Source organism: Plectrocnemia conspersa, unplaced genomic scaffold (assembly GCF_051122295.1).
Source record: "Plectrocnemia conspersa isolate PC_06_02 unplaced genomic scaffold, ASM5112229v1 ptg000005l, whole genome shotgun sequence".
Classification (NCBI taxonomy): Eukaryota; Metazoa; Arthropoda; class Insecta; order Trichoptera; family Polycentropodidae; genus Plectrocnemia; species Plectrocnemia conspersa.
In genome coordinates, this window is record NW_028277169.1 from 33,321,071 (window position 1) to 33,339,809 (window position 18,739).

General features: G+C 28.6%; 1 protein-coding gene across 17 annotated transcripts in view; it reads right to left on the bottom strand.

Moving 5' to 3' along the window:
• Positions 1-18,739, bottom strand: part of LOC148235462 (hemicentin-1-like) — a 556,592-nt gene that overhangs the window by 476,912 nt on the left and 60,941 nt on the right. The gene's annotated exons all lie outside the window — the stretch shown is intronic.

An 18,739-nucleotide genomic window follows, 5' to 3' on the forward strand; every position in this document is an offset into this window, starting at 1 on the left:
TTTATTACTGATAGCTTTTTTAAAGAAAAAATATTTATTCAAACATGTATGCCACATATTCATCAATTGCTCTTATTTTTTTGGGCACAATGCCTTGAAGGCAATTGAAGACAATTGCTGACAATACTTTAAATAAATGCAAATAAAAATGCATCAAGAAATTTCAACTCCCATAAGCTCTTGTCCTTGGCCGGGCGCCCCCATTGAAGACATTTTTTATAAAGTACTCCTAAATACCTCTTAAAAAAGAAATAATCTCGTCTTCCTGAGGATGACGAAAAACCTCACAGACAACAGCTCTTAGATGGCGCGTCGTCGAGGGTTTGCGCTCTCTAGATAATTTACTTTGGCACTGTGTCTTTAGTGGCGTGTTGTATAAGTATTTGTTTTGTTTTTTATATAAATGTATCATGTACATTTTAATAGCTTAAATTACGTCTCTAAAAAATTTGTCAAAAAGCTGAATTCAGGCTTATTGAGTATCATATTTATATGTATATTACATATATAAGTAAATACATAAAAATTGTAAATTATAAAAATAATTTTAAATGTGAATTACAAGCTTATCAGTGCAACAAATTATAAAGTAAACTAAATATAGTGCCTCGGTTTATTTCCAGAAAAAAAAACCGTTGACACTCCAACAGCGTACCTACACAATTAGCGAAAAATGCGCGAGACGCGTTTTAATTATAATTTTAAGTAGTAGCCAGTGTAAATTTTAATTTGCGAATCTCTCGTTTTTGATACGTTTCGGACTCGCATTAACCCTTTCCGCACTTCATATTTTTTTTAACAGTCTAGTAGTGTTATATTGTACGTATGCATGCGCATTAATCTCGAGCACCAGATACGCTTGTAAGCTCATGATTACCAGAAAATTGAAAACGCAACTGGCAGACATTTCTATAACCATCGCATCGCATCATGATGGTGGTAGTGGAGGAAGAAAGTTAAACACTCGAAACGGATGAATAGTAATTTAAAAATCATAAATAGTCGAGTGGCAGGAGGGCTCGAGGGCCTCTCTCGTTCGTTTCCTAGCAAGCCCACTCCAAGACCCTGTCACTGCAGGGGGTGCATGTGCCATTATTACACGTGTACTTACCACCGCTGCTAAACACAGGGATGGAGTTTGCCAGAGCAATGGTAGTGATTTTTATTTTTTTTAAATTCAGAAAAACTTTACAAATTATTGTATATTTATATATATATATATACACACCTAATACGCCAATTCATATAACATACATACTTATGTACATAATAATGTTGTTAAAAAATTAGCAGTATATAGCCTCGAAACAGTTTAATATTTACTATGTATCAAAATTTAATTAAAGCAATGTAACATGTTAATTTAATTATTAAGAATCGAACTCGTTATTTTGCAAAAACCTGGTACCCCTTTGTTATGATAAAACTTATATTATGTTTTAATATAATATTTGTTTAAGAAATCTTTTTTAATATAATATTATCTTTATTTTTCGGTACTGTCTTAGCAACATATATAATAAATTCTTAGACTTTATAATACTACACTAAGATTTAACCCAGATAAACTATTATATAATATCACATCCCCAAACCACTCTTAAAATTTTCCACGCCTAAAATGAATTTCGTTTCTCTGCGTAAACAATATGAATAAGATTAAATACATAATTCATGAGTTTCACTGAAATCCACCAGAGATCGATGCCACATTATATTATTATGTAAATGAATACATGTTAAATAATATGATAAAACAATAAACACACATCTGAGGCATTCTCAAAAGAAAATAATCACTCGCCCGTGTCGCGAAATGGCAAAGTGCGTTAGGATGTTCTCAAATTCTCCATTAGCATACCCGAAAATGTACTTTTCAGGGATAGACAAAGCGAAAGAGAGAGAGAGAGAGAGAGGAAACTCATTCATAATTTATGATATTAAAATGGACACTTTTTTCGTATCAATCATACACGTTGAAGAAGGGACGCTTTGTGTTTTCTTGCGAAACGATGAAATATGTATTCGCGGGTCACTTGATACGTTCATAAATTCACGTTGGGATCTTTAGTTCTATTTCTAGGTGTCACGGAAAAGCGGCCTAGGTGAGTGTGTTTCTGGATAAGTTTTCGAGACTAATTTTTCCGGGCCCTTGCATATCCGTAGCCGAGGGTCCCGCACAAGGATCGCCGTTGGGAATATCAAATTGACTGCTGTCAAAGTGTGTGACCCCCATCAGCTTCGCATGTGTTTTTTACTCAATTGTTTGGCTGAAGTTTTGGGGTGAAAGAATACAAGGTACGGTTTGGCATAACGTAGAGATGAAACGTAAGAAACAATTTTTTTTAAATTAAAAATTATTGCATACAAAATAACACTTAATGATTCACAGCGAAATGCACCAGCCAATACCATAGCATGCAAAATTGTATCAATGTATCTACTTTAATATCTAAAAACATATTTAAATCTGTTTTTAAAATCACGAAAGCAAACTCACAAAGTATTTTTTCATTGATTTAAATTTTTTTTCTCTATTCTTCTATACAAAATACTTTAAAATCAAAATTTTCCCTATAAAAAAGCGCAGAAAAATATGTTCATATATAATTTTATAAATATATAACAGTCTAAAATACAGACTTTATTTATCAATACTTTGCTAAAACATTACACGGGCCGATGACACCACATTTGTACCATGCAAATTTTACTGTTCAGTGACATAACCCCTATGACAAGTCAATATATCAAGCATTTGTGGTCTATATGTTTTTAAATTTGTGATTAGGTTGCGATTTATTAATTTAGAAAATAAAAAGTATTATAAATGTTGAAAAAAATATCACTAGAATTCACAACCTAATAGACAGATACGACAAATCTATGATCAAACCAAAACTTCAAAACAACGATAGTTAAAAGGGAAATAAAATGGTTAACATAGGTTTTATAATAATAATCTTGCTAACTAATAATGTCTTGTATCAAACTATGATAAGCAAATAAATAAAAACTCCAACACAAGAATGGTAGAAATATATATGGGTTAGTTAACCTAGATTTTAAAATAATAAACTGTTTGCAACCTAAAAACGTCTGGTACTAACTATGAAAGGGTTAAAAACAATATTCTGTATATAGTAAAAAAAATATTAGTGACAGAAACTTGCATTGCAATATTTAAAATATATATTAAAGAATATTTTAATTATTATTTAATCTTGTATCAAAATAAAAAACATATTTTTTGTATGTTCTATTCTTTATATATTTTAATAAAAGAATTCTAATACAATAAATAAGTTATCTTACTTAATTTTTTTTTAAGTTAAATATTAATAAAATAAATATTTTAATACTCTTTACTTAACATTTACACTTTAAAAACTCATACGTAAAAGATTAGATCAATGATAGTAACGGTGCAATAAATTTATAAAATTAGATTGTCCTTCAAATAACAGTTAGACTATTTTTTTTTATAAATATATATATATCCCGTATATCATAATTTTTTAAAACAACCTGTTGTCTAAAAAGCACATATGTATATTTAATCAATGCGCAGGAATATTTTAACCCACAAAATATTTTACACAGCTGTCTATTTTTTGTACAATTGGCGTACCGGAAGTTTTTTTCATTGAATATAATAATTAGAATCAAATTTTCAGATAAATTCATGTATATATTTAATATTTTTGAAACATTAAAAGTTGAAGTAATGTAATCTAAAAAGTTTAATGATAATTTTTAAATGTAATTTAATTTAGCCAATATTGCTATTTTTGCTAACGTAAATTATAAAACAAGCCTTATTAATATGTAACTTATCTTATAGTTAGGTATTTTACGTTCATAAATTAATTAACCCATGAGTGTTTTTAATTTGAAACGAGTTAAAATATTCATCTCACAAGAGTAAACACATTTCTTCCGGCACGTTATTGATTAACACACCGGCGGCTAAAAATTAGCACGTGAGCTTGTTTATGTATGTATCAAAGACCCACTACCCGGCAAGTTTAACTAGTTCCGAGGAAATTCTTAATTAAACTCGTGTCCGGGTTAACGCACCTTTGCAAAGTTACCGTACGTTTTGTGTATAATGTTGAAGTTACACGGAACCGATCGGGCATCGTCAAACATCACTAAAACGCTACAAATATGGATTTTAAAGCTCTGAGAAATTTGTTGTTTTTACATCCTGTTTTTTTAAAACAAAACTCGATATGTTTACTACTTTACATAAATTTTACACGAGCAAAGCTTAACGGATGATTTATAATTAATAAATATTATTTAAGTGTTTACATATGCTATGTAAATTATCAGTCGACTATTTTAAATTTACAACATAATAAATACAGTTATTATTAATCACTCTTTCTAAAAATATATTTACAGAAAATTTGGGAAATTTAAAAAAATCTTTACGATCTGACATTAAAAAATCAAAAAATAAAAAAGTAAAGAATTATTTTTTAGATATTATTAGAAATATAAATGTATATAATGTATAATAAAACACTAGAAAAAATTATTTCTTAACTACTACTATAAGGATTTTTTAAATGATTTTTTTTTTTTAATTTGCAAATATATTGATAGATCAAAAATTACAAAGTTTTCACAATTGTATAAAATAATATATATTCGATATTGGTGGCCAAATTGTTTGACACCAGCAGCAAGTCAAGCGCAGAGAGAGATGTTACATAAATTGCAAAGTTTTGTCCAATTTTCGTCGGACAAATCTTTTCGACTCGTTTCCTTGCTGTTAGTATATATGGTATTATATATTGAATGTCGTTTTCTGAGTAATCACAGATCAACTTATTTTGAAGCGTCAAAAAGTCTCAGAGAAGGTTCGACAAGTTTGATCAACAAAAGTTCTGAAATTGTCTTATTTGAGTAACAATTAGATTCGTCTGCGAAAACCTGCGTTCACATTCACTAAAAAAATTAATATGGTGTTCAGAATCTGTTTCATATATGCAACAGTTTTTTTGGATATGTCTTCATATAAATTTATTCCCGGAATCCACGAATCGTTTATCTATTATTAAGTAATTTATATTTCCCCAAAATGCAATATTAGTATTAACATCTTTACACCAATGTTTTTAATCAAATACACGAGACCAATATGCCAACTTATCGTTTTTGATAATAAATAATCTTTTATCGATTGCCTGCTTTGATGATAAATTTTAATAATTAAAAAAAAATGTTGATAATGATTTGATAAACTACAAGAAAGAAACCAACTTATTAAAAGCATGTGTGATCATTGTATCAAAAATTTTAAACTTAAAAACTGAGTTTTAAACTATATTTAGAGGTTTTAAGTTGTTGCAAGGTATGTTTATATATTTATTTATTTAATAATAAATAAATAACAAAATAAACTTTTAAAGAAATCTTAAAAAAAATTGTAAAGATATAAAAAATAAATTCATAAAAAATATATCTATATACATAAAAAATCCAAATCTTAAATATTTACCATTATTTTATTAATAAATTAATTTTATCTTTCATATTAAGATTTATTAAAATATTAAATATTGCTAACTAAATTAAAGTACCAGAAAATTACCATTATTTTGTTATATAATCTGCACAACTTTTAATCTAACTATCTAATTATAATATTGACACTTTTTATTTCAATGCGCGTTCGATTTTATATTTTAATGTTTAAAAATATTCATAAATATTTTTGTCAAAAATATTTAATAAAGGAATTATCCTTATTGAACTATAAAATTTACCTAAACGAGAAAAACTAAAACAAGATAAGTTTGAAAAGCGGTACAATTTGGCTTTATGATTAAAAAATTCGAGCTCCCTAAAATTTTAAAGTAAATTAATCAATATTATCTAGCAGTATTTCCATTTGATCTACTTTTATCTACATCGTGTAGTTTTTTCGTATACTAATTATACACATGTGTTGCTTCGTAACTACACTTGAAAACAGGGCCTTATTAAAACATGTTTTTTGTTCAAATAACGCGAATATAATTATTGTATATGAAATTTTTATGTAAAAATACCGTAAACAATATAAAATAAATTTATTATTGCTAACTAATATTATTAAATCAGTTCAAACACAAATAATTAATTATCCAACAATAACATAATATGGACTTGCCCCACTTTCAAAATAACGGCTTATTTCACCTATAATTTTATAGGTAAATTGCTCATTAGATATTATATTTTAGAAAATAAGCAAAAAACAGGACCATTTAAATAGGCAATATATAAAATATTTGTTCGCTAAAATAAATTGTCTGTGCACTACTGTTTGATAAATCATGTAACGAGCAAGCATTGGTCAGAATAATAAATAAAAATGTACACAAAATAAGACCTTGCGGTACCCTAGTTCAAGGACATTTTTTAATCTGACTAATACACAACTTTTATTCATGTTTAAGTGGCACGTATGTTCCAGCTAATGAAATATGAATCTTAGTTATTTATACAAAATGTATATGTTGTAGTTTTAACGTTAAAATTTATAAAATCGATTTACCGCTACCCTCTTGAAAATTAAAATACACCGTAAAAAAAAATACGAGTACGTAAAAATTATTACAAGGGGTATGAAACGTTGTGTTGTTCATATAAATTCAATATTTTTTTATATATTTTATACGTATACAAGAACATAACAAGCAACATCACCCCCGACGCTCAATTTCACCGGGTGACCTTAAATATCGTGTGATACGAGCGCATTGTGAGCTACGTAACCGTGTCTCCTTACACGCTGTACATACTACAACTATACACTACCTGTGTTATGATCCCCAGGGAATGGCTTTCGGCAAATCTCCTCGGATAGTTAACGCCGTCGGGTACCTCATCAGTCAACCTAGAGACCCTATGCGCCACTAAGATCTAGGTCGGCCGATATAACCTACCGTACTATGCGCGACACGGATGCTGCCCTTATAGCGAAAATGAAACGACGCTGTGCGTGAGGTTTTCCGTTTGATTAATTTAATTATGAAACATTTTCGGTTTTGTGCGGACGCAAAAAAATAAAACACGGTAGGATTCGGGCGCCTGTTAATTGGGGACGCCCGTGGGCCTCATCGATCTTTGGCGGTCCTGGCGTGCGACCCAAAACAAAAGTTATTAATGAAGGGATGATTTATTTGTTTGTATTTAAAATGTATGTTTTGCATAAAGTGTACTCCGAATCACATTATATTTTATATAAGTGAATAAATCAATATATTAACATTACTTACAGAAAACTAATATTATATGTTTTTATAATAACAATTATAAATTTACATTTTAAATATAGAGACAAGTGAAAAATACAGAAAATTACGTAAAATGCCGTTAAATAATAAAATTAAATTAAGACCATCGTGAGCTTACATTGTATTATTTTAATACAAAACAAAAAAATATTATAAAGAAATTTTATTAACTCAGGACCAGCTCCTCGTATCTGACATTAAAAAATGTCAGCTACCTATTATTAAATATTGCAATAATTAAATTTAAAAGTTCATAAAATATATTACTCAAGAACCATGTATCATAAATCCTCTATTTATAAGCTTCATACATTTACTGTTTCCTAAGAGCAATATTATACGTGACTCTATCGAATAACAAACATGATGATAATTGCTGAAATATGATACTAGTATATTGAAAGCAGATTCTAACAACAATGTTTAATTAATATTAATTTTGCCCACCCCATAAACTAGCAACAAACTTACGTACATGATTTTCAAGTTGTTTTATTAAATTTATTGCTAGTATAAAAAAATATGAAAGTAAGCTATCTGGCGTATATTAAATTGTTTGATATCGGATCATTTATTTCTATAGAGATAACGTTTCGGTACTTCAATTATATATAGTAACATCAACTCAATACATTTTTATATAAAAATCTTCAATAGATGAAATCAGAAACCCATAGAGCACAACCGAGAGATAATTTATATAAATGAGTAGGAATAAGAACACGAATTTTGAGCCAGGACTGGACAAATATTCGGCAAAATGTAATCATAAAAGGATACGAACTGCCGTTTGTTTCTCGAGATAACTTTCAAATACAAAAGCCAAGTTCGGAGAAAAACCCTGAAGCATCAATTTTATCTAAAAGCATGTTATACCTAGAATATCGAAGGCGTTTTTGAAGCCGACGTCGAAAGTCGATCGGCAAAGGAAAGAAACCCTCAATATATGTGTATGAAAAACAAGATATAAACATATAAACCGCTTTTGTTCAATATGATAAATTATAAATTAAGCTCTTTTTTCATTATCTATATAAATACAATTTAAATAAAAAATTATCTTTTTTCATTATAAGCTAGGCTTTAATATGTTTTATTTTTAGTATTAATAATACTTTATTATAACACCAACTACAAAGAAGCGATTCCTGGAAACGATTTTTAATTAAAACATAGTTATGAAATTTCATATTATAACATACATTTAATGCTAAATTCAATCCACATAGGCGGTATTCAATATATTCAACATAATATACTAAGGCTCATTGTCAAATATAGATAACCAAAATTACAATCAATAAATATATATAGATATACATATGTGTATAGTATATGTATGTATTTACTTCGATCAACTCCGGAAGCTCAGTGAAATATGTCAATTAGTTTGTTCTGGAAATACAATTGAAACAGTCAAATTAAGCATGATTTTGTATGAAAAATTGAGAATATCGAATATCGTTTTGATTTTATATTTTATACACTCATATAATATTCAATGAAGCGCACAGTGACACGAGAAGTACTAATTATTATCACAAAGATAAAAATATAATTTTAAAAAAGTTGTTCAATTGCATTGACCAACAAACATCATCATTGAATAAGTGAAACTGCGAGATAAATAATTTTGAAGGTCGTTAATTTATTTATTTATTTATTAAAATTATAACCATCGTGACCTGACAGGTAAACCTAATGCGTCACGATAGTCAAAAGTATAAATATATCATAATACATATAGTATGCATACATACAATTTCATATACGTATAATTACACACACCCTCAAAGCATATAAATAAAAACATAAAAAAACAAGATAAAATAACAGACACAAATCACCTCAACAGGTGTGCATTGTCCCATATGAACTGAACCAAAACTCCATATGTGCAAGAGAAAATGTCAATATTTCTATGTACAGAATTGAGCAGATAAACAGCCTTAGCCAGAGAAGAGTTGGCAAGTGCTCCAGTTCTAGACTTTACAGGCAAGAATAGTGGACGCGATCGAGAACTATATCCACCTTCAAGAGCCCACATTTGAAGCTGCTCGAGGATTGGAATAGATAACAAAATGCAAGGAATAGATAACAAAAGCGGTTTTTATGCTGGATAGACGCATTTCTTTTGCATTCCTTACAAAAATAAATAGGTTTTTTAGTGCTTACGAGCGGTTGACGAATATACTAACTGTCAGGAGATATGTATATATACGAAATTATAGTATTAAGTATTATCTTATTATAATTAGGCATTTCGTCTAAGCGCGTTGCTATTGCCTTGACATAAGTTAAAATGGTCGTTTAAATGACATAAGCGTTAGCAACGCAGCTGAGTGGACCTTTCGTATTATGTTATAAAAATTATTAAGATGCTCTAAATTAGTTTAAAAAAAAGATATAACACAAGTTAAACAAAAAAAATATGTGAAATTAATTAACGAAGCTTTCAATTAAAAAGTGGTTACATAATAAGCTATAGGAAAAAAATAGTAAAAAACACAATTGCAATAACACGTTGATAACCGTTGATTTTTTGCTATAATTTATTATATGTACAATATAAAATTATAATAGAAATAATTATGCAAAAAAATGTATTATTTACGTTTTAAAAACTAATTAGTAAATCTAAGTTATTTAAAAAAAAAAAAATCGATGAAAAATAATAAAAAAAAACAAAATATATAAAATATTGATTTTTTAAATTTACCTCATCTATACATTTAAAAAATATTACATAAATAGAAACAATTAATATCGAAAAAAAGTCAAGTAAAGCCACTTTTATGTACATATATACTCACAAATTATTAAATGTAATAAATTACATTTAAAATAAGACATTTTATTACGAAATTTATATTTAACTAACATCTAAAACCGTAAATCTACTAACAATTATATACATTAACTTTGTCGTGAAATAATAAATTTACTAATATTAATATTATGAATTCTGCACAAAATCTAAGCCAACAGTTTTAATAATAATAAATAAGCATTGTGGTCTATACCTAAGTCACTATAATCAGGCAATTGTATGTTTTACAGTTACTTTATTGAAAAATATTTTTCATGAATTCTTCGTTATTATTAGTTTATTAAAAATATAAACTATTAACTCATGAAACAATATTATCTTTATAAGCTTGTCAGCGAAACGCGAAAATATTATATATTTTTTAATGGATATAAATAGAAACTTAAGCTATATTATATATTATTTAATAAATGCTTTAAAGTTAAAAAAATGAATAAAACAAAAAATTTAATTATTTTAGTGAAATAAAAATAGGAATCGCAAATTATTATGATATATTTAGATAAGCTTTAAAAAATTATTAATAATTATTGATTATACATCAACGGTTAATAACTTTTATCAATAATGTTAAAAGCACGACCAAAAGTAAATATAAAATTATTTTGAATATTTAAAAAGTGTCCTTAATATGTGTATAAGATTATCTATATGCGTTGATTTATAATATATTTAATGCCGCATTTAAAATTAGCACAATAAATATTTGTGAATTGCATTTTTTTTATTAAAAAGTATGTTTATCTGAGTTTATGTTTTAATATTAAAAATGAATTGTCTTATAATTGAATCAATAAGTTTTATAAAATATTTTTATCTTGGGTGATGCATTTAACTGTAACCTAATTTTATTATTTGCTTTAAAAAACATTTAAGTATATTTATAATAAAAAATATTATTATTAAAATAAAAGTAAATATAAACTATCTAAACTTTAAGGTAAAAATTTGCCACCAATATCACAGAAAAACTCTGACAATTCCACATTTTGAAAATAATAAATCATCATAAAAAATAAGATCAATATATTTTTAACAAAAACAATACAGTTATATGAAAAAATTATAGGGGTTTTCACTACCATTTATTATAATTTAATAAAAACCATTCCAAACAAACGAAAAGAGAAATGAAAGTTGACGAAATTTAGAGCACACACTGGCTTACATAAAACAATGATAGAGAGATCTCATAGCTAAATTATTGGAATAAAATTTGGAAATATTGCACCTATAATAACCACTGAAAAAACTACTCTTTCCTTGGAAAAGGCTCACGCTAACTAGACAATACATTCTGCCATGGCCTAATACTATTGTTATTCTGCCCTTGGTTATCAATCGCTGGAGTGGTTTTCTGGACCATTTCTCTTTTAAGGCATGAAAACATTTGCGGGTGTGTCTAATAAGCAATGCAATTGGCTCGCAAACATCTGAAAATGTCTTAAACTAACATTATAAAATATGTGACACAGAGGTGAGACACGGAACACAGATGAGAAGAGATGCCCCGGAGTCACAGCAGTAAAGAAACATCAGCAGATCGTCTATAGAGCATCACGAAAACACATCACGACAATCTTAGCTGCTCTACTAAAATCACAGCCGACAATAAAATAGCTCGACACTCCAGCGAAGATTTAAAATTAATTTTTACAAGATTTTTTAGCGTCTATTTGACTGCAAAGTCCCACCAATACCAATACAAAAATTTCACAATATTATTTGTGGACATACAGAAAGTGTATGTGAATAAACTAATTAAAATTTCATTGGCTCAAAAAATTATAAGGTTCAACTCTTAAGTGTTTCGATACAGATATAATAAACACGATACTATTAAATAAGATTAAATAGGATAAATAAATGATATCCTCAGAGTTTTATATCTTAATAAATACACGATTTCAAAAGCTCTCCAAGCAGTCTCGTAGTTGCAAATTATATCTTTATTTTTTGCTAGTTCTCAACACAAGTGACGGATCACGTGCTTTAAATGAAATTGCACTCATAATAGAGATATAGAGGTTCAAGTAAATGAACATCCATTGTTGGAATGTGGGTTAATGAAGATGGAAACCGGGCTGCCGGAATACAACATTCTTTCGTAGGTACCTTTTCCAAGAAATTCCACGATAGTAAACAACAATTAGAAACGGCCCAGCCCCAAATAACGTTCTATTTCAGCAACTGGGTATAAATGGTTACACAAGAGATAGGATTTTTTATAAAACTCATGTTTTGCTCCCTTCTTGTGTATGTAAATAATTATTATATGCTATATTGCATAATTAATATCACTTATTGTAAGAAGATGAATCAAATTGTTATTTGTGATTGTATGTTTATGAAGAAAGCTGTATATAAAAATATGACTCTTTGTGTTGTTATTATTGGTAAATTGTGCAGAACTTGAGTGGTGTTTATGTAATAAAATACATAAATATCTATAAAAAGGTTCTGAGAAAAAAAGTAACAAGGAAAGACTATATATAAAATTATATATAAACATGTAAGTTCGTTTTTGTATATAATAAGTCAGTATAATGAATTTGCTTTTGTAAGCTTTGATAATAATTATTATTAAAATTAAAATAATATTAGAATATGTTTTTCTGTTATTTTAGTGATGATAAATAATAATATGAACACTGTAAATAAAATGGGCACTGAGTGCAATTATAAAGTTTCAGATAATATTGTAACATATTTATGTGGTGCTGTTACATTTGTGTTAAACTAATGAGAAGTTTTATATGTTAAAACATTGGTTTCTTCGTAGAAAAACAAGCGCTCGGTTTTCTAGATCTAGAAGATTCTTCGTATAAAAAACGAATAAAGCCCTATACGCTTTCGTTTACCTCCATTTTTCTAAGCCTAACGGGATGATCTATCCGAAAAGTTATCAGAAAGTTTAATAAATTATCCGATATAAACGGTGTCGAGATATTTCCGCGGGGCATTCCGCCCCGTGTTATCCCCGGGGAAGGATTAGCCCCGTGTTGTAGCGGGGCCGTAAACGCGAGAGCAAAGCTTCTCAAACTTTTAGAAACCGCCCACCTCCGGCGATTTCGTAGATCGATACGCATTGCCCTGGCGCGTTCCAAACTGTATAAAAGTACGCACTACTATGTTCGAAAGATATACATTTTTTCTGTATCAACCGTATATATTTTTACCGTAAAATATGTTTCCTCCCGCAAGATTTTAAATCTTACTAGAGTCTCATTGGCCACGAGGTCAATCACTCCTAGAGTTTACAACCAATAAATTAACAATAATAATATATGCCTAATTGAAATAATTTATAATCAATAATATATTTTTTTCCAACACTCACTTTCAGCAATAAAAAAGAAATCTTGCATATGACAATTGGTTTAAAATTTTGTAAAGCACCCAATATTGCACAATAACCACAAAATTGAAAATCATTTAATAATTACAAATTATCTTACTATAAAAACTAAAGCATTGTAAATGTCTTAAGGACACGCACTATCATAGATAGGTAAATCTGTTTACTTACAATATTATTATTATTATTATATATGTATTTAATTATTTTAAAAATTCGACAATTATTGTGTATGTATGTATATGTATGTTGCTATATTACACTACATTACCGGGTAACTTTTGGAAGGAAGCTTTCGAGCTTTCTCGCGTAAAGTGCTTGTTGAAACAATCGCTACCAAGTTTCGAGCACGCAAACGCTCTATGCAAATAGAACGAGCCGAGCTGGCTACGACTAGTTCGAATAGTTGGCTAAACGCACAAAAACTTTTGGAAAGTTTATCAAAACGACGGGCAATTATAGCGTGAATTATGTGAAGGTTGGAAGTACTACGTGGCGATACGTGAAAAAATATTTGCATAAATAAAATACCTAAAATCGTCCTCTGATAATATTTCATAGATTTTATGAATATGCTAGTTGATAAGAGTTTTATTTTTAGTATGATATTGTGAAAACTGTATAATAACTCACGCAAAATACGATCGTAGATATCTGAGAGATAGTAAATGTATAAAAATACATCACACATTTACAGTACATTTAACACGCTACTGTAAAGTATTTTATTAATATTATCAATATTTTTTTAAATGTTTTTGTGACTTCTGACTACTATATACAACATAAAAAAACGTTTGTATATATTTTATTTACTAAATTATTTGAATCTGTTACTTTTCATACAAATTTATACAACGATGTAAAAATATATTAAAAAAGTAATTAATTAAACATGACGCTGAGAAATTAATACGCTCGAACCCATAAAGAAATCGCTGGGGAATATAGATTAATATATTTCTCATTATATCTGTACATTTCATAATATATTGCTGAAAGCTGAAAAAAATAATATGCAGAGCTATGTTACTTTTGAATAATTATGATAATTTTACAAGCTCAGCGAACTTTTCAACCATTTTATTAAGTGGCGCGATAACAACTGATGAATTTCGTTGTACAGAAAAAAAAACGATGAGCAAAAAATACGTAAACAAAATATTCGCAAAGTATCAATTTAAACTTGGGCGATCATATTTCTGAAATTTGATTTACCTCCGAAAAGCGATTTTCTCTATAATTAATAACGTTCAATTGGAAAGTTTAAAAGGTAAACACAATCCGAACGAGGGATGAAGAAGGCGATGGAATTTAAAACCGGCCAAAGACAAACAAGGATATTCGCGATAGGGCACTCCTCAGATTTATCATATCCTATATTGTTGACACACAGGGTAAGCCAGAATTATAAGTTTCCATCTCCACTTATGTGCTCAAAAAAAAAAAATCATATAAGCCCATAGATACTTTTAGCATAAACAGATCTTAAATTATTTTAATTATTTATAGTCAAACAATAATCATACAATTTTATTTTAAGCAATTATAATTATATTATTATTTTAGCTACAATACATACATAAAAAAATACACGCATATATTGATAAAAAATGCTCTCATGTCTAACGATTCATTTATTACCCAAATAAAATATAGAATGTTTATGAGTCGAAGATTGATTACATTTAGATATATCAGTGAATAAATAAATATTTATCTACAATATGTTTTATCTGTACTTATTTCAATAATTGATCATAAATTAAGACATTCATCACTATGCAGCGTGAACCATAAAGATACGTTCTGTGTATATAAAATGCGGATGGATTTAGCACATTAGATCATACGTAAAATGGCTATTCATAGAATGTATAGAAATAGGCAACTACTACAAATATCTATAGGTTAATATCCGAGCATTGTAAAAATATAAATTTATTTTATAATGTTATAAATAACTAATATTATATATATTTAAAAAGCTAACAGTAATATTAGCTCTACAAAATATTTCTATATGTATTTCACCTATGAAAATCATTATTTTTTTAATAACACATGATGCGATTTAAGACATTTTATAATACACATAGTATACTATTTAAGGGTTTTATTTATATATAATATTTACTATCAATTCAAAATTAAATTTTCATAAATTTAATATTAACATAAATAGTTTGTTAATCAATTTATTTAGAGACTGATTGGTTGGTGGCCAAGGATACAAATAAGATCATTGGAGCAGTTCTTAAATTTCAATAGAGCTTTTGAAACAATATAAATGTGTATAGTGATATTAAAATAATAGGTTATTGGTATATGTGAAAGAGTTTTTTAATTATTTAAAAAGTATTATAAATTAACCACTCACAAGTAACGAGTAAAGTTGGACTAAATATACTCTTCAGCTCCTATTGCTATTTTATTGCCAGAAGGACAACATAATTTAATAAAAAAATATGCACATTTTCTGGTAAAAAAAATAATTAAAACAAATGATTCACATAAAAAATACGCAGATAATAAGCCGTTCAAATATTTTGCATCATACTCGGACAAGATGACTTTTTAAAAATCTGTACTAAAATCAATTAGCTATAACATTAAATAAGAAGAAACATAAAATCTTTCAATAGAGAGATGTGTCAAAACAGAAAGATGTATTATATTTTTAATAAAAATAAATTAAGTTCAGTGGTGGACAATTAACAACATGAGTTATGCTGATGACACGGCAATATTTACTAAGACCGTTGATGACCTTAAAAATCATTGAATTGAGTTAAATTCAAAATGTATCAAAGGCTTACAATTAAATGCAAATAAAACAGAATTAAAAAAAAAAATAGAAAATGCTTGACAAAAAAATATGTAGCTTAAAACCGTCTTAAAAATTATTACCCATTTATATTTTTTTTAATTATACAAGTGGTTTATGAACTACATTAAAAAATAAAAAGTTTATTCTATCCCTTTTACATATAATATATTAATAAAATAAGGAATTTTAATTAAATTAATGCAGATGGAAAATAATTAAATAAATGTATCTATGCAGCCAGATATTCTGTGCAAAAGATGTGGTATATATTTTTAAAAGCATTTTTACTAAACAAAGTTGCTCTGGGTGTATGCAGAACGTTCAAGAGCAGACAAAAGACATTTGGCTTAAAACAACGCTCTCGAATCACAATGTTTTTCTCTTGATAATTCCGTTACCCAGCTGCTTAGAGCTACGATTCTAAAACTATGAAACCATTTAATTTTATTTTAATAATAAATTTCTTACCAAAATATTTAGTAGTTTGTAGTATGGCAAAATTAAAGAAATAACTCATGAATACCAATTACTGACTTTATGCTTAAATATTATTACTATGTGTGCTAATTAAATTTAAAACCCAAGAATACTGTGTTCTTGGTATAACCAAAGGTAGCGTGTTCATCACAATTTTAATAAAATAATTTTAAAAGAAAATATTTTGGCTGATCAAGAACTATAAAATCTGAGTTGCACTTATGCTCGCTAAAGTTGTCGTTGTCCACAATATAACAAATTAAAATAGCCAACGCTTGAAAAATTAAAATATTACACTATCGCCATGATCATAAATAAACTAAGCTCTTATTCTTGGAAGCACTTCTCTATATTTCTTCTCGCAATTTTATGATCTTAAAAACAAGGGAGATGTGTGTTAAACGAGGGGCGTATTTGTGTGCTCAGATTCTCGCGGCCCGCATGCAAATTCTGTGCAAATTGAAATAATGCATTCGCCAGCTGCATTTGTCTTGGGCGCGTTCTGCGGCCCACATGCATCATCCGCGCTGGGCCGCAAAACCGGGAGCACAAAACGAATCGCTCCCCGGCGGGCCCCCTGATAAACGCCCCGCGCTCGAGCACAGTAGAGTCCCATTAAATGCACCCGCAAGGATTGCACTTCGTCGTTTGTATCGTAGGAAAAGGACAATGCCGTCTGACCAAGGATAGCAGTATAGTGGGCTCTGGAATGTGAATTGCAGTGCTTTATACGATTATGGCCATCAACGGAGCCAACTGGTTTTGTGGGTTTATTTCTAGATATAGGTGTTAGTAAGTTAACACGTAAGATACTATATTTTATCTATTTTTGTATATGACTTCAGACTTGACAGCTTAATAAGTTACTTGCTGAAAACACTCGGAACGGCCTAGATACACGAAAAGCACTATTCTGAATGCAAACGCTACTTTAGAGATATTACGAAGCGAAAACTTGTTCTCTTATATATTTTAAAAATGCATTCGATCGCGTAAAGCATGATTGTCTTAAAAGTGCCCTAATTTCTATCGGGCTAGATGACAGAGATACAGTAAGAGATCAAACAAATCATATTCCAATACAGAGAGGTGTCAGACAATGATGTGTTTTTTTAACTATTTTTAATTTATTCTCCGAAACCATATGCGAAAAAGCACCAGAGGCGCAAAAAGGAAAAAAATCGGCGAGAAAACACAAAAAAATATTCGTTATGCTGATGACACGGACCGTTGACACCTTCAAAGATCCCTAGAGTTTGTAAATAAAAATGTTAAAAAAATGGTCTAATAATTAACATCGACAAACTCCCCGTAGGCTCGGTAAGCTTAAAATTAGAAGCAGATATAATTGAAATTTCTAATACAACAAAATAAACCTTGACCAAGAATTTAAGGTTCCCATCATTCTTGCTGTAAGCCAGTTTTTAAAATATAAAGCTGAGCTTACAAAAAAGTACTTATATAAAATAAAGTGCTGTATCTGTTGAGTGCTACTATACGCATGCAAGACGTTCGTTTTTAAGATAAAGAGAAACGGCTCTAGCAAACTTTCCTGAGGAGCTCCAGCTGGAATTTTACGGGTTTAGATTAATCGTTAATTAGTGCAATAATATTGCTTTTAATTTTCAGAAATATACGTATTTAGCATGGAAGATAGTCAGGGCTTTTATTTTTGTATAGTTTGCGTTTCAAACCATCATGCCATACTGTGTTAAAAGCTTTTTCTATATCTCACATTAAAAGTCCAGTACTCTTTTTCATATTAAAATTAGTCAAACTATTAAGTTAATATGTTTTCGAGTGATTTTTGCAAAAACCAAACTTTTTATTAATAATTTTATATCCCAAAGATAATATTAAGTTTTTACCTTTAGATCATTAGCACTGCTGGCTATCTACGTCAAATCGCTTTGCGATAAAGAAGCCTTTTTACCAATTCAACACAGGCA